The sequence below is a fragment of the Lycium barbarum genome, chromosome 2, assembly GCF_019175385.1.
Source record: "Lycium barbarum isolate Lr01 chromosome 2, ASM1917538v2, whole genome shotgun sequence".
Lineage (NCBI taxonomy): Eukaryota > Viridiplantae > Streptophyta > Magnoliopsida > Solanales > Solanaceae > Lycium > Lycium barbarum.
The window spans coordinates 136,542,817-136,562,163 of record NC_083338.1 but is presented as its reverse complement, the minus strand read 5'-3'; positions in this window follow the sequence as shown (position 1 = coordinate 136,562,163).

Genomic DNA, 19,347 nt, shown 5'->3' with positions numbered 1-19,347 from the left:
TTCCTTCTACCTTATTTTTGTTGTGTATTTTTGATTTACCTTGTATGACTAACACTTTATTTTCGCCTTTTAGCTTATATGAATTATAGGGAAATTAATATGGTTAGTTTTAGAAAGAGTAGATAGTTATTTTAAGGAAAACTATTAGTTAATTCCACTGGTTTTGTTTTTTATTTATTTATTTTATTTTATCTATTCCTAAAGTCATTTATAGTATTTATAGTATTCACTTTTATCAAAACAATTGTTCTTCAAAGACGTGAAGCCATGAACATCTATTTTGAATCAAGATCACATTTTTGTTCTTATTATTTTAGAAAAGTTTGAAACGTCATTAGGATGTAAGTATTGAACTCAAAGTATATTTTATAGACAACTCTTCAATTTTGAATTAATCACGCATAGCTAAAGATAGTTAATAGGAGATAATAAAAAGGAGAAAGGAAAATCCCATCTTGTTGGACTCTTAAGACAAAAATCAGTTAATGTCTCCCCTTTTGAGTTATTTTTCAAATATGTTTAAAACGTTACACCATCTCGCGTTTCCTTCAATTTATTTATAACCAAGCTCTTATGCAAATTACTATTTTCCTACAAGTCTCATTTTTAATAGCATTCTTATATGTCTATAACTTTAGCAATATTTACAAAACTATTTTCTTTTCTATAATATTTACACTTAGCCTAATTAATTCATCTAAGTTCGGTCGGATTAACCATTATTAATGGAATTTAGAGGATGCCTAATACCTTCCCTCTAGGTTAGTTGAACCCGTACCTAGAATCTTTTTGGTTTCGTAGACTTTACAATAATATCAACTTTAGATGATTACTTTAATCAACCTTAGGTGCCCTAATTCACCGTAAATAATTAGGTGGCGACTCCTAACTTTAAATAACCCCGGAATTACCGGAATGTTATAAACTATTTTGACCCCGGTTAAAATAGGGTATAACAGCTTGGCGACTCTGTTGGGTAATTACTTAGGTTCTAACCATAACGGACTTAGTTTTAATTAGGTTTTGTGTGCTTATTTTAATTACTTTATTTGTTGTTAATTGTTTGTACATGCTATTAATTATTTGTTTGATATAAACTGTTTAAGTGTTACTGCTTTGATAAACTGTCATTCCGTATCACTTTCCTCCACTCCTGAAAAATTCACACAAATTCACACACTTAAAGCGGTTTCGCGGTTCGCGGACGTACACTACCAAATCACCCTTTAGTTGGATTGATCTTGTGGATTTAGTCGATCGGCGGTGCAGTCGACAGCCACGGACTTTCCACTCCCAAGTTGTCCACTTGGGAGAACCTTATGTCATAGGAAACCCACTCTTAGTCAGCCTAAGGTAGAGCTAAACCAACACCCTTTATTAAGAGCATACATTTCATGACCTAGGAGGTTTAATACCCTTGGTGTATTAAACCCATTAGATGACTTTACCCAAACGTCCAAGTGGGTTCACGACCCCAAGTGACACTAATCATACTTTATGTGCATGTTTGAAGGATAACTCTGCCTAAATATGGACTATTTGCTTTAATTAATTAAACTTTAGGATGGAGGGAACGACTAACGTCTCTATGACAGGTATGGATTTGCATTGAAGTACAAATGACGAAGATCAGGGACATCACAAAATGGAGCTAGGAAATTTAGACATAGGAAATTGTATTTATTTTACTTAGATTAGGAAACATTTTATGTTGTATTCATTTGATATGTAATAAACATTACATTACTTTTGTACTTTATTTTGGGAAATAGAATTTGTTTAATTAATCAAAGCAATGAGATGACGTATTACGACACACTTTACCCTTCAAACAAACGTTAGGCCTACCTCTGGCACAAAGAGGTCACATGCATATTAGGACACGTTTGATATATTCGTTTGACAACTTGTTTGACTTTACTTGATGACTTATTTGCTACATGACTTACTTGATTTTACGTGATCATGACTTTGCCTAGATGTGCTAATGAAACTAATTTTTTATGTTTCCTTTTTCTTTTATTTTTATTCCCAAAAGAGTTGATTCGTGTTGACATTCGAGCTGGCCGATCATCCTTACCTCACAAGGTCAAAGACGTCATCGTTACCTCGACGTAGTTGGATTGTTCAAGGAAAGGAAGTTATTATGTCTAATCCTATTTCAACTAGTTTAGAAAACATCGTGATCTTTAGTGATCCCCCTGAGACTTCCGAACACAGACTTCCTTCAATTTATTTATAACCAAGCTCTTATGCAAATTACTATTTTCCTACAAGTCTCATTTTTAATAGCATTCTTATATGTCTATAACTTTAGCAATATTTACAAAACTATTTTCTTTTCTATAATATTTACACTTAGCCTAATTAATTCATCTAAGTTCGGTCGGATTAACCATTATTAATGGAATTTAGAGGATGCCTAATACCTTCCCTCTAGGTTAGTTGAACCCGTACCTAGAATCTTTTTGGTTTCGTAGACTTTACAATAATATCAACTTTAGATGATTACTTTAATCAACCTTAGGTGCCCTAATTCACCGTAAATAATTAGGTGGCGACTCCTAACTTTAAATAACCCCGGAATTACCGGAATGTTATAAACTATTTTGACCCCGGTTAAAATAGGATATAACACATGTATTATGTTAAATGTGTATTGTTACTCCATATTTGAGGGTAATATACTTCTAAAAATCGTCTAGATATAACACATGTCCTAAATAAAGGGACCAAAAGTACACATTTTAATTAAATCAAGGTTAAATGTGCAAAGTCTTTTTTTTTAGTTTTCCTAGGTGTTCGGTATATAAATTGTGCCGGATTTATCCGAATCCCTGCTAGAAAGTACTATTGTGGGGTAAAGCGCTCTCCAACAATGGCGAGTTCATACACCAAGCTTGAACCCAAGACCTCTATTTAATTAATGAAGGAGTATTAGCAATCTACCGCAACCCTTATTGATAAATATATTGAGTCATATATTAAAAAAGATCAAAATCAGAATTTACCCGCAACCGAAGAATCAAAAGTGGTACTATTCGACAAGTGAGGGATGACTCAGTGGTTAAGCACCTCCACCCACGACCGGTAGGTCCTGGGTTCGAGTCACACTGGAGGGGAAGTGTGAAAACACTATAAATCCTCCTAAATGGGTGGAAAAAAAAAAAGTGGTACTATTCCTTACTACTAATCATAAAATATCACGTTTTAGAATGTTCCTTTTCTTCCTTTTAGATTGTTGTTTTGCTAAGTGGACCACTTCTAATTAACACCCGCAAATAGCCGAAAATGAGATCACTACTTAGCAAATAAAACCAAACTGAACTCACTACTTTCGATTTATTTAAATTAATTTTCGCCCCTTAATGTTAAACTTTTATGATTTTATTGAACCAGAACTTCTTGAATAGTACCTTCCAAATTTGCTGATCTCTCGTTCGCTTGTAGAAACTATGTTTATAATTTGCACTCAGGAAATTATTATCTCCCATGAGCATAATATAAAATTAAAAAGAAAAATCTTCTTGTTTTGGAAATACATTCACACGTCATTGTTGACGGCCAGAATTAAAAAGAAACTAACACCAAGGCCAAATCAAAGTTTACTTAACCTTCAAAGTCAAGACCCTCCACCCACACACATACACATTCACCTGTTGCTTTCATACGCCACTCGGAAAATTAGATTACTCTTTACGTATCCCCCAAGCTTATGAAATAAACCTCTATAAATACCCTTTATTAATCTCTTCATATTTCAAACCCCATTAGTAATATTCCTCTTCTTAAATTCCTCAAAGATTTCTCCAGAATTTTCAGCCTTTTAACGATCTTCAACCGCACTTAGCTAGTAGAATATTAAGATGGCGAGTGCTAGTGCTTATCTTGCGGAAGCTTATGTGATGAAGAAACAATTCAAGGAGAAGATGATGAAAATGGATACTGAAGGTGCTGAAATTAAGAAGCAACATAGTCCCAAAAATACATCTTCTTCTTTGGGTGGTTGCTTTCCCATGAAAATATTCAAGAAAGTTCATCCAAACACTACCCCTCATCCGTCCACGGATTCGGTGGTGTCGCACCGTGATCATGAGACCTGACAGTTGCCGTTAGTTCTCTTGGCTTGTTAGGAATGGTTTTAAGCGCCACTGTATTGCTTTTTTTCTTCTTTATTTGATGTGTTTGGAATTCAACGAGACTGATATGATGAATGTTCATGATAAAATATGTTTAAAGATTTTACCTGTACATTACATATTTTGATATGTTTCTTCCGTCTGTCGGTTTTTTATTTTTATATTTTACATGTAAACAAATGAGAAAAAGAAAGAAACAGGTCATTATTCAAAATAATGATACGGGAAATCCCGAAATTCTTATGTTTATCGCATAGTAGATAGTATCGGGGTTCACATGAAAATTTTACAATCACGATGTTACAGTGGGGTGGGTAAATATTCATGTCCGAAAATTTCTGTCTTGAGAATAAAATTACCTTTGATATAAAACTATTTATCCCAATTAAAGACTTTCTGGGACGAATTAGAAATTATGATCCTAAAAGAGAAAGATTACACTTCCGAAATACGAGGGCAGCAATAACGTTCGAGGAGTGGGTACCCACACATTTACGTCATGAATTATGTGTTGGCACTTTAAACGGTTCTCTTCATTCCCAGAGTTTATTTTGGGTATTTCAAATCTAAAACAGACATTTGTTAAAGCTAAACTTTTATGATTATAGGATAGACTTCAATATGGTTATATTAATACCCAATAATAAAAAAAGTCGTCGCTGCTACGCTTAAAAAAATTTCCATTTGGCCAAAGTAATCGATGGGACTTTTTTTAATTGTATTCTATAATTTATTATAGTCTATATATACTGATTTCTTAACCTTGCGTCACAATATACCTGATTTTTTCCCCTCGCCTTGTATACTTAATTAGCGCAATTGTTAAAATATGAGCCAAGTTTATCTTCTTTGATTGGTTAATATAATATATATATATATATATATATATATTCGATAAGACGCTCTAAATTATTGGATAATATAACTATTTTTCAATTGTAAACTAACATTTTTCCCATAATTGAATCGGCTCTGATTACCAAAGCTAATTAGGTTTTTCTGCACTTGGAGTTGGTAGGTTTTTAACTTTTGTGTCACGAAACTTTGTTTAATGTAGGTAAATTTGGCATAACTCCAATACAATAATACGCACAATCACGTCCTTGTCGACAAAGAAATTAGTTACTCGTAGAAAAAAATAAAAAGAAAAAAAGAGAAGGATAGATGGATCAATGCCTTGCCAAAGTCTTTTATCCTTAACCAAATTAAAGACCTCGCATTCGAGCTCTTGGTATGAAATTAATTTTTATTAGAAATTGATTATTTCTATTTAATCAGATATACGCTAGAAATTAAAAAGAAAAAACAAAAGGAAAAAGAAAAGATGCGCTGCCAAAATTTACATCAATGTACACACATCCCATCACACTGTCCCCAAACATTCAAACCCAAAGAAAAAAAGCCATCATTCATGTGTTTGCTCTAATAAAACAAGCTTAATTTTGGTCCTTTTTTATTCGAAGTCCAAAAATGAACTTGGTGCCCAAGGAAACGTGCTGGTCCCAGCAGCGAATTTATCCCCAAATCCTTCCGTTCAATTTGCGTGCTGACAAAGAGCCCATTTTCATGAGATGGATTCAGATTTTTTAAGTAGGCTTTGGTAAATATTTGATTGAAAGTGTATCTTTAAATTTTTTTATCTGAAGTTGAAGTTATCGTGTTTGGATATGAATTTTACGGTGGAAATCATTATTCTACTTGAAATATTCCACAGACCAATTTTTCAAACAATTCCATCCGTCTCAAATTATTTATCGTTTTTTTATTTTACACGCCCTTAAGAAATACTGATTAGGAGGTTTTTTTTTTAACTAATTTATCCTTATTTATGTCTAGGTTATAATCTCTCTCTATTAAATGTTTATCCTATTTATGTATCATCTCCATTAATGACAAAATTCTACTAAGGGTAAAATGGGGAAAAAAACTAATTAATTTTGCTTTGAACTTCTAAAACGATCTTGAATTCTAAAACGATAAATAATTTGAGATAACTATTTTTAGGAAACACGATAAGATATTTGAGACGGAAGGAGCAATTGAAGTTGAAACATTTGACTAAATTGTGAACCAAATATTAATTAGCCTTTCAAATATGGTCCAAAACATAAATGATGCCATTCTAACAAACTAGGAAGGCCTTAATTTTATTTTATTTTTCAAATTCTTCCATGCTCTAATAAATGATATATACAACTCTCTAAAAAGTTTTCTCGTGTTTATCTAATTTAAATTTTTTCTACTAGAAGTAAATTAAAGAGTTCGAAGAGCGATAAGACTTAAGAGATAACTTGATTTATCAACTTACTTTTATAATTAATGTTGTTAGTTATTTCTCTTAACGTGTGAACCTAATACCAAAACCTTAAAGTACACTTACTTCGAATCAAAAGGAATAACTAACTCATGACCAAGGTTTTTTTTGTCAAAGTTAAAGACCATGTTGCAGTGACCAACATTAATATAGAATTCAAGGAGAGATTGGTCTTGCCATGTAACAACGTGCAAGACTCCCGCACTCTGTTTTTGTGAGGGAATGTCAATTAGGTATTAAATAGGTACATTTTTAAGATTAAAGAATTTAAGGATTGATTCTTTTGGTCATGTAACAACATGTGATACTCACGTACTTTGTTGTTGTGTGAAAGTCTATTAGATATTAAATAGGCACATTTTCAACTTATATCAAATGCTCAATCAATACACACCTTAATTCACGTGTCTAAATGAAAATTTATGACAAATTTAAGGACCTTATGTATTAGACCAAATTTTATATTTCGTCATGGCAACACACTTAGGTCATTATTTCCTCATGGGCCTTATCAGCTAAGCCCTCAGAAGACTGGAGGAAAAAAAACGTAAGTAGACAATGATATAATAATATTTATATTTTCTTAGCAGGTAAATTAAATGAACATTACATGGCAAGTAAAGAGTTTTATAGTAAAACAAATTGCTATATATAAGGAAACCATTTCCACATGAATAAAGTCAATCCCTATTTTTTCGTTCATGCATATACTTGTAACTACTTTTTTACCGTTTTACACTTCCTCCATATTTTGAATAAAAAATTTCCCAGCATTTTTCTTTGTACCTTTACTACTTCTTCTTATTCTAGTCTCCTTTCACTGTTCATGTATCCATGAAAATAAAATTACAGCTTTGACTGAACATCATGGGAATGGGATATTGAACACAAGTACAATGGTTTCAGTGTTCATGGCTTGTTTTTGGATATGACTTGCTATATTTATTATATGTAGTATAATAAAAATATTATACATTGAATAATATTAGTATATTTTATTACATCTATTAAAATAAATTAGATATAACTCGTATAATTTGATTATACACAATATATAAAATTTATATACTCATATAATTTTATTATGTACTGTATAATAAATTATATTCTGTATATTGTAGGTATTACTTTGTATGTGGATGCTCAATGTTATTCCATGCAAAGTAGTAGCAAATAGTCGGAACAACAAAAATTAGTAAAATTGGGAATTGAGATTCAGGAGTGTGAAATTTCATAAGTAATTACGGTGTATTAGTTAATTGAATAAGAGAGAGAATTAAAAAAAAAATTGGGTGTACTAGTTAAAGAAGAAAGAGAAATGAAAAATAAAGGATAAAGATAAGAATGAGAGAATAAGTGTAAATCCCTCATTAGTGGGATAAAATTTAGACATGAATCCCTAGTGTATTTAATTATGCCAAAAAAAAGTGATAAAATTGCTATTTTTGATGAACATTAGAAGTTGTGATAATTATGTTTATAAGTCTAATACCTTGACTAATGACGTAATTTTCTCAAGACTGGACCCATGTTTGGCAGATTAGGCCCAAATGAAAAACATTACCCAGCTCTAGCTGGCTGACAAATACTCCACTTTTATTACTTGCTTGTTTGATTTTTGAATTTAAGTCATTTTCGTCATAGCTCTACTTCATCTTATTTTATTGTCCAGAACTGGACCCACGGCAGACAAACGTTGGCAGATCTGGACCCAGTCATTTTCCTTCGATAGATTAGGATGAATTAGATTACCCCACCCTTCCCCAGAACAATAGAAGAACTCTACTTCATCTTATTTTGTTGTCCACTATTGATTGGCATGATTATAAAGATAACAGTTTAGAAAATAAGATCAGTTACTCAACATTTTTAATTTGGGAAATCTGTGGAGCAATACTTAATTACACTGTGTCAAAGAAAACTCGGTTAGGAAACACCTTATATTAAAGAAAGTAAATGGGTCCTACATTATTTGTTTTTGAAATGTGTACTGAAACTTTTCTTTTTGACCCTTTGATCGCCAAAAAGAAATTAATGGAATATCGGAAAATGCATTACTAATATGCTGGTGCCAAATAAAAAACAACTAGACGGTCTATGCCAGTGCTGCGCACGGGCCCAACACTTTATATTATAATGCATTTATGTGTATGTAGTTGTCTTTGAATATATATATATATATATATATAATTGTAGTTTGTGCTCCTTATCTATAATTTTATTATATTAATGTTTGTTACGAATACAAAATCGGCAAATTTATTAATATTTTTTAAAAGAGAAGACTTGTTTAAAAGGAAACTATTTTTCTCTCTTTGAGATAAAACAATAGCAATATTTAAGCATCAGTTGATACTTTCAATTTTAATTCGATTAATTTAAAGGTGTAAAATACTTATTATTTTTTATCTCATTTTACTTGTCATGTTGTCTTTTGCATGATTTTTTAAGAAAACGTCGATTAGAATTATAATTTGAGTAATTTACTGTCACGACCCAGCCCCGTGGGCCGCGACTGGCACCCTACCTGGGTACCCAGACCAAATCGCATATTCATTTCCGAGTCTAAACTTATTCCAGAATTTTACAAAAATTATATCAAACATAATTTATATCGAAAATATGTCTTAAGCGGTCATATCAAATCAAATTCACACAAAGCGGCGGAATAGGCATCGCCGGTCAAAATACAAATATATACATAAGGGCCATTTGGGGCCATCAGATCAAACAGACCGCTTTAAGACCCGAAAGCAAAATCATACAATATACACATAGGACCCTTGCCCCACAAAGATGACTACAGGCCTCTACGAATTCAAAACATAACATATGGCGAGACAGGGCCCCGCCGTACCCAAACTGTCAAATATCCAAAATATATACGGAGTAGAGGAGTCTGTACCAAGAATGGACTCCGAATCGAATAAGAGTACTCCGAGAAAGCAAAAAGTGGAGCCTACTGCGGAGGTTCACCAAGATCTGCACCTGCGGGCATAAAACGCAGCCCCCGGAGAGAGGGGGTCAGTACGGAATATGTACTGAGTATGTAAAGCACGGAGTACAGAAATATGAATCAAAATCGAAAGCAAATCAGATGTCAAAGTCTGTATCGAAATCATATACATATATATTATGCAAGTAAAATCATGCAAACGCTTAAGAACGTGGTCGCCACTCCGACGCTGGCGCCACACACAGCATAACACCAGAAGGTTTCAAATCTCCGTACATCCCTGAACATAATCATAATCATCGGTGAGCGTATCGCATCCCGAGCCATATCACAGCATAACTCCAAACGGAACCCGGCCCTATGGCGAAGCCTTGGGAACCGTAACACAGCATACGGCCGAATTTGTCATTAGGCGCACGAATCAAAACCGGCCCGGGAACCGGCGAACGAAGTCATAATAAGGCACGAACGGAGTCGTGAGCAAACAAATGCAAATCGTCTTTCAAAATAGTGTTTCAAAACAAAGTAAATTCATAAATCATATCATATTACAAAATAGTCGAATACTTAGTCGACATAAAGTTTCATTTCGCAAAACGTTTCCAAAATGGTCCATATAATTCAAAACATAGGTTAGCGTATCGAATTGCCCAAACCTACCCCGTAGGAGGATGTTCCAAAGATCCGAAGTAGTATGTACAAATTTATTATCAAAGGTGGCCCGAAGGGCAAATCGGGCATTTTGGGGTAGCGGGCCCACCTCGAGTCGAAGTGAGGTGGCGAACGTGTTTCTACGAGCATTTATATGCCAAAGGTCATACATTATCATTCCTAGGTTACCCGACCACATTTCGATAGGTTTCGGATGAATAGTGGCATTCTAGCCAAATTGGAGCCTTTAGGCTTCAATAGAATTGAATGAATAGTAACTTTTCTGTGGATCGGGTTTCGAGGAGCAGAAATGCTCCGAAAGGTCTCCTATTCGACTGACACATTAAGATATGCCAAATGAAAGAGTGGGAGGCTTTACATACCTCACAGACGTCGTAAGCTCTTCCAAATGTCTCGTCCCGTTTCGTCAAAAATCTGCAAATGGTCAAAGTTACCAAATGAGATCCTTAGGCTTAGAAATGCCTTTAACTTCACAATTGCCTACCGAAATTTCGGCAGCACTTCCCCTATAAATCTAACATCCCCGAGGCATAGCTCGGCTCAAATTAACCAACTACAACAGCCCACACATCAACAACCAAAACAAACAACAATAACACCATTCTAGTTTCAAAGTTCGACATGATTTCTTAAGTTGGCAACTTTCCATTCAACGTTCAAAATCCCGATTCTATATTCACATAATTGTATTCATTCAACCATCCAACACTAGTCAATCACATTCCACATTCAATCTAAGTCATACACGAAATTGCACCAAAATCAATTTATTTCCATAATTCTTCAAAACATCTAAAATGCACTACGAACATTCTAACTCATGTAGTTCCATTCCGAATTCATCAACATCGATATAGATTCACATCTAAAGTCCATAACACCCAAGATATACATTGATATACATAAAGATACCGAAGGTATACGCTTTCCGATAATATTAAAAATCATTTTTCAATGCCAACTTCATTCACCAATTAATCATTTACGATATAAGGATCACAACAACACATTATACCAACTTAAACAAGATCAATTCACACCAATTTTCCCATCTATGGCTCACGGCCAAACCTACTACAAACACACACCCACACGTTTCCATTTATGTCCAAATTACGGGATTCTCGTCTACTTCCAATCCTTAACCCATTCATAGCAATTCTATAACATTAGAGGGTAAGAATTCATACCTTTCTTGAAACCCCGACTTGTCGAAAACGTCGTCCTCGTGCCAAACTAATTATACCCCGTTGAAGAGGGCCTTGAGTACTTCACAAGTATGTAAAGAACAAGATTTTTAAGCCACAACACAAGCTAGGAAAATTTTCTTTTCTTTTTCTCTATGGTTCGGCCGAACCCTCTCTCTCTTGGTGTTCTTGATTTTATGATTTTTCTCTTGAATAATACCAAGTGTTGTATTGATATATATCCAATACTAGTCATGTGCATAGCACATGACTTTAAATTAGTGGGTTTGGGCTTGGCAAGGGGCCGGCCACCCTACTAATCTTGGGCTTCAATTCTTTTTCAACTTTCTTGGCCCAATTCATAAAAGTCCCGATTTGTAATTCCCGAAACTAATTTCCGAAATTCCAAATTTACCCTCGGCCTTCCCCGAGGTCTTGACATTAATAATTCCATATCCAACATAGTCATATTCTCAAAAATTAATTTATGTCCTTCTAACACCCGAGTCATAGTTATTTCTCGATTTCCAATTGTACGAACACACGGGGCCTAACATTCTCCCCCCCTTAGGAACATTCGTCCCCGAATGTTAAATAAATCTTATAAAGGCTCACAAGCATAACGGGAAAACCATTTTATATACAAATAGCACACATGGTCCATCCGTTCATTGGTACAACAAATACAAAAGTTTAGATTACAGGAGGCGTAGGGAATAAATGGGGAAATCTCTTCTTCATCTCATCCTCTGCCTCCCAAGTCATCTCTTCACGGTTGTTATTGCGCCACAGAACCTTGACCGAAGGCACCTCCTTAGTGCGCAATCTCCTCACCTGACGATCCAGAATAGATACCGGCTGCTCGTCATAAGATAGCTGCTCCGTCACCTGAAGATCATCTACTGGGAATATCCTTGAAGGGTCACCAATACACTTCCGCAGCATAGACACATGAAACACCGGGTGCACGGACTCCAAATCGGATGGCAAGTCTAGCTCGTAGGCGACTGCGCCAATCCTCCGAACAATCTGGTATGGCCCGATGTACCGCGGACTCAGCTTGCCCTTCCTGCCAAATCTCATAACGCCCTTCATAGGCGACACCTTCAGGAATACCCAGTCACCACTCTGAAACTCCAACGGTCGACGCCGTTTATCAGCATAAGCTTTCTGTCGACTCTGAGCAGCTAACAATCGCTCCCGAATAAGCTTCACCTTATCTACAGCCTCCTGGATCACATCTGGCCCAATCAGCTTAGTCTCGCCCACGTCAAACCAGCCAATAGGAGATCTGCACCTCCTGCCATAAAGGGCCTCATACGGGGCCATCTGAATGCTGGAGTGATAACTGTTATTGTAGGCAAACTCTATAAGCGGCAAATGATCATCCCAGCTGCCCCTGAAGTCAATAACGCAGGCCCGCAACATATCCTCGAGCGTCTGAATAGTGCGCTCGGCCTGCCCGTCGGTCTGAGGATGGAAAGTTGTACTGAGGGTCACCTGGGTCCCTAATCCCTCCTGAAATGACCTCCAAAAATTAGCTGTAAACTGAGCACCTCGGTCAGTGATAATAGATACAGGGACCCCGTGAAGTCTGACTATCTCTCTGATATATAATCTGGCATAATCCTCAGCCGAAAATGTAGTCCGGACCGGAAGGAAATGGGCTGATTTCGTCAGCCTGTCCACAATAACCCAAATAGAGTCGTACCTGCGTAGCGTACGCGGCAACCCAACAATGAAGTCCATATTAATCATCTCCCATTTCCAGGCTGGAATCTCCATCTCCTGTAACAACCCACCGGGCTTCTGATGTTCAACCTTGACTTGCTGACAGTTCGGGCATTGACTAACAAATTCAGCAATGTCTTTCTTCATGCCGTCCCACCAATACAAACACCGAAGATCCCGATACATCTTAGTGGAACCAGGATGAACAGAATACCGGGCACAATGTGCCTCGCCCATAATCTGCCGTCGTAAGCCCGCAACATCCGGTACACAGAATCTGCCGTCGTACAATAATACTCCTTCAGGCGAGATCTCAAACTGGGTCTTTGTCTTATTAAGGGCCGCATCTCTGTACTGAATCAAAATAGGATCCTCAAACTGGCGCTGCTTTACCTCCTGAATAATAGATGACTCAGCAACTGGGCGAACAGAAATCCCAGAATCTCCAGAATCTACCAAGCGGACTCCGAGGCTGGCCAGCTGATGAATATCACGAACCAGATCCCTCTTATCAGATGGAACATCAGCCAGACTGCCTACGGACTTGCGGCTAAGCGCATCAGCTACCACGTTGGCTTTCCCTGGATGGTACAGAATATCAACGTCATAATCCTTTAGTAGCTCAAGCCACCTCCGCTGCCGCAAATTTAGCTCCTTCTGCTTAAAAATATACTGGAGACTCTTGTGGTCCGTATAGATATCAACGTGGACCCCATATAAATAATGCCGCCAAATCTTCAAGGCATGAATCACCGCGGCCAACTCAAGATCATGAGTGGGATAGTTCTTCTCGTGCGGTCTGAGCTGCCGGGAAGCATAGGCTATAACTCGACCGTGCTGCATCAATACACACCCTATCCCAGTACCAGAGGCGTCACAATATACAACGTACCCATCAGACCCCTCTGGAAGAGCCAAAACTGGCGCTGTAATCAATCTCTCCTTCAGCATCTGAAAGCTGCGCTCGCAGGCATCTGCCCATTGGAATTTTGCTGCTTTCTGGGTAAGCCTCGTCAGTGGTGCTGCAATAGAAGAGAAGTCCTCCACAAACCTGCGATAATACCCAGCCAATCCCAGAAAACTGCGCACCTCAGTCGGTGTAGTAGGCCTGGGCCAATTCTGCACAGCCTCAATCTTCTGCGTATCGACCCGAATACCGTCTGCGCCGACAATATGACCCAAGAATGCCACAGAAGTCAACCAGAACTCGCATTTAGAGAATTTAGCATATAACTTATGCTGACGGAGAATGCCAAGTACCGTCCGTAAATGATCTGAATGCTCCTCGGCTGATCGCGAGTAAATCAGGATATCATCAATAAATACTATAACAAACATATCCAGGAAAGGCCGAAATACCCGGTTCATCAGATCCATAAATACTGCAGGAGCATTAGTCAGCCCGAAAGACATAACTCTGAACTCATAGTGCCCGTACCGGGTCCTGAAAGCAGTCTTCGGGATATCAGACTCCCGTACTCGCACCTGGTGATAGCCTGAGCGCAGATCTATTTTGGAAAAGTGTCTAGCACCCTGCAGCTGGTCAAACAAGTCATCAATCCGGGGAAGGGGATATTTATTCTTAATAGTCACCTTATTCAGCTGCCGGTAGTCAATACACATCCGCAACGACCCATCTTTCTTTCTAACAAACAATACCGGCGCTCCCCAGGGTGATGTGCTGGGCCTGATAAAACCCTTATCCAGCAAATCTTTCAGCTGCTCCTTCAACTCCTTCAACTCAGCTGGTGCCATCCTGTACGGAGGAATAGATATAGGCTGCGTGTCCGGCATCAACTCAATAGAAAAATCAATCTCCCGCTCCGGTGGAAGGCCAGGAAGCTCGTCAGGAAAAACATCTGGAAACTCACTGACGACCGGGACAGACTGAAGGGTAGGTACCTCCGCGGCAGTATCATGCACACGAACCAAATGATAGATATAACCCTTCTGGATCATCTTCTTAGCCTTGAGGTATGAAATAAACTTACCCCTCGGCGATGCAGTCGATCCGAACCACTCTATGACTGGTTCCCCTGGAAACTGAAAGCGGACTACCTTTTTCTGGCAGTCGACATTAGCATAACAGGAAGACAACCAGTCCATACCCATGATGACGTCAAACTCAAACATGTCTAGCTCTACCAAATCAGCCTTAGTGGTACGATCATAAATGGTCACAGAACAATCCCTATAGATCTGTCTTGCTACAATAAAATCCCCAACTGGCGTAGCTACCTCAAATGGCTCTATAGGCTCAGACACTATCCCAATCTTACTAGCAACGAGCGGGGAAATATATGATAAAGTAGAGCCAGGGTCAATCAATGCATATACAGATCTGGAGAAAACCAGTAATGTACCTGTGACGACGTTTGGCGAAGCCTCCTGATCCTGGCGGCTGGCCAAAGCATATATGCGGTTCGAGGGACCGCTAGATCCTGAAGCGCCACCGCGGCCTCGACCGCGCCCTGCCGGTGCTGGAATACCCCGCCCTCCAGGGCGTGCAACAGATGGAACAGAAGAAGAACCGGCGGCTGACCCTGTCTGCTGAGCCGCATTACCCGAACCACTGGCCAATGGGCAGTCTCTCATAAAGTGGCCCTGACCGCCACAAGTAAAACAAGCTCCCGTCGCTCGGTAACACTCCCCGGGATGAGACTTCCCGCAATGTGGACAACGGGGTCTAGGTGGTCTGGCCTGACTGGGACCCCTGGATACCTGCGATCCTGCCACTCTGGAGCCCTGACCGGCCCCAGACGATCCCATACTGTCGAATCTCCGGCTACCTGACTGAGTACCCCGGCCGGAAGGAGGGAAATATCTATCAGACTGCTGCTGCTGCTGAGGCTGTCCGCCTCGAGAATCTGCTGAATAACCCGCGGATCTAGCCCTCTTGGGCGGCCTCCTGTCTCTATCTCTGCCAGCAGGATCAGATCTGCGACGGTCCTCCATACCCATCGCATAGGCCTGAAGCCGAGAAATATCCATGTCTGTCTGCAGTGACACGGCCATACAACTGTCTACCAAATACCGGTCCAATCCCATAACATAGCGGTGCATCCGATCGGACATATCTGCTACCACGGCCGGTGCATATCGGGCCAGAGAATCAAACTCAAGGCTATACTCGCGAACACTCCGACCCCTCTGCTGCAGACGTAAAAATCGATCAGCCCGTGCCCGCCGCAACTCTGGTGGCAAAAAGTGGCGGGTGAATGCTGTCACAAACTGATCCCAAGTGGCTGGAGGGGCACCCTCTCCCCTAGACAGCTCCCAAGTCTCATACCAGTGGGTAGCCACATCTCGAAGCCTGTGCGACGCCAGCTCAACCGACTCGGTCTCAGAAGCCCTGACTAGGTCCAGTGAGCGTCGCATCCCCCGAATAAAGTCATGGGGGTCCTCGTCGGGCTTAGACCCGAAGAACTCTGGAGGGCCACATAGCAGAAACTCCCGAACTCGCAGGCTGTCCCGCCTGTCATCATCATCATCATCCCTACGCCCGCGTCTGCGAGCCTGTCCTGCCACCAGCGTAGTCAGTAACTGCACAGCCTCCCTCAGGGTCCGATCCTCCGCCCCTGGCTGAGGAGCTGGAGCCTCAGGTGCGGGTACACGAACCTCTGGAGCTGCCGATGGCCCTACTCCAGGCTGTACTGGTGGGGGTGTAGCAGACCCCTCAGACTGTGGCACATCCTCAGGCAAATCATAAACACGAGCCCGGGTAGCTCGCTGTGCCTGGCTAGCCTCTCCAATCCTCGCCTTGCCCTTCTGGGCCGCCGTTGCCTTCTTCGGAGGCATCACTGCAAACACGAAGGCGAGTCAGATCAACATCATCCTAATAGCACAGCTCTATCGCACGATCTAAGATTACAAAGAGAGTAACGTCCTAAATGCCCTGTAGCTTCCCGTTTATAGATGTGGTGCACAACACATCGATAAACAAGACTCTACGAGACACGGCCTGTAGACATTCCAAGGACAAACCGCTCTGATACCACTTTTGTCACGACCCAGCCCCGTGGGCCGCGACTGGCACCCTACCTGGGTACCCAGACCAAATCGCATATTCATTTCCGAGTCTAAACTTATTCCAGAATTTTACAAAAATTATATCAAACATAATTTATATCGAAAATATGTCTTAAGCGGTCATATCAAATCAAATTCACACAAAGCGGCGGAATAGGCATCGCCGGTCAAAATACAAATATATACATAAGGGCCATTTGGGGCCATCAGATCAAACAGACCGCTTTAAGACCCGAAAGCAAAATCATACAATATACACATAGGACCCTTGCCCCACAAAGATGACTACAGGCCTCTACGAATTCAAAACATAACATATGGCGAGACAGGGCCCCGCCGTACCCAAACTGTCAAATATCCAAAATATATACGGAGTAGAGGAGTCTGTACCAAGAATGGACTCCGAATCGAATAAGAGTACTCCGAGAAAGCAAAAAGTGGAGCCTACTGCGGAGGTTCACCAAGATCTGCACCTGCGGGCATAAAACGCAGCCCCCGGAGAGAGGGGGTCAGTACGGAATATGTACTGAGTATGTAAAGCACGGAGTACAGAAATATGAATCAAAATCGAAAGCAAATCAGATGTCAAAGTCTGTATCGAAATCATATACATATATATTATGCAAGTAAAATCATGCAAACGCTTAAGAACGTGGTCGCCACTCCGACGCTGGCGCCACACACAGCATAACACCAGAAGGTTTCAAATCTCCGTACATCCCTGAACATAATCATAATCATCGGTGAGCGTATCGCATCCCGAGCCATATCACAGCATAACTCCAAACGGAACCCGGCCCTATGGCGAAGCCTTGGGAACCGTAACACAGCATACGGCCGAATTTGTCATTAGGCGCACGAATCAAAACCGGCCCGGGAACCGGCGAACGAAGTCATAATAAGGCACGAACGGAGTCGTGAGCAAACAAATGCAAATCGTCTTTCAAAATAGTGTTTCAAAACAAAGTAAATTCATAAATCATATCATATTACAAAATAGTCGAATACTTAGTCGACATAAAGTTTCATTTCGCAAAACGTTTCCAAAATGGTCCATATAATTCAAAACATAGGTTAGCGTATCGAATTGCCCAAACCTACCCCGTAGGAGGATGTTCCAAAGATCCGAAGTAGTATGTACAAATTTATTATCAAAGGTGGCCCGAAGGGCAAATCGGGCATTTTGGGGTAGCGGGCCCACCTCGAGTCGAAGTGAGGTGGCGAACGTGTTTCTACGAGCATTTATATGCCAAAGGTCATACATTATCATTCCTAGGTTACCCGACCACATTTCGATAGGTTTCGGATGAATAGTGGCATTCTAGCCAAATTGGAGCCTTTAGGCTTCAATAGAATTGAATGAATAGTAACTTTTCTGTGGATCGGGTTTCGAGGAGCAGAAATGCTCCGAAAGGTCTCCTATTCGACTGACACATTAAGATATGCCAAATGAAAGAGTGGGAGGCTTTACATACCTCACAGACGTCGTAAGCTCTTCCAAATGTCTCGTCCCGTTTCGTCAAAAATCTGCAAATGGTCAAAGTTACCAAATGAGATCCTTAGGCTTAGAAATGCCTTTAACTTCACAATTGCCTACCGAAATTTCGGCAGCACTTCCCCTATAAATCTAACATCCCCGAGGCATAGCTCGGCTCAAATTAACCAACTACAACAGCCCACACATCAACAACCAAAACAAACAACAATAACACCATTCTAGTTTCAAAGTTCGACATGATTTCTTAAGTTGGCAACTTTCCATTCAACGTTCAAAATCCCGATTCTATATTCACATAATTGTATTCATTCAACCATCCAACACTAGTCAATCACATTCCACATTCAATCTAAGTCATACACGAAATTGCACCAAAATCAATTTATTTCCATAATTCTTCAAAACATCTAAAATGCACTACGAACATTCTAACTCATGTAGTTCCATTCCGAATTCATCAACATCGATATAGATTCACATCTAAAGTCCATAACACCCAAGATATACATTGATATACATAAAGATACCGAAGGTATACGCTTTCCGATAATATTAAAAATCATTTTTCAATGCCAACTTCATTCACCAATTAATCATTTACGATATAAGGATCACAACAACACATTATACCAACTTAAACAAGATCAATTCACACCAATTTTCCCATCTATGGCTCACGGCCAAACCTACTACAAACACACACCCACACGTTTCCATTTATGTCCAAATTACGGGATTCTCGTCTACTTCCAATCCTTAACCCATTCATAGCAATTCTATAACATTAGAGGGTAAGAATTCATACCTTTCTTGAAACCCCG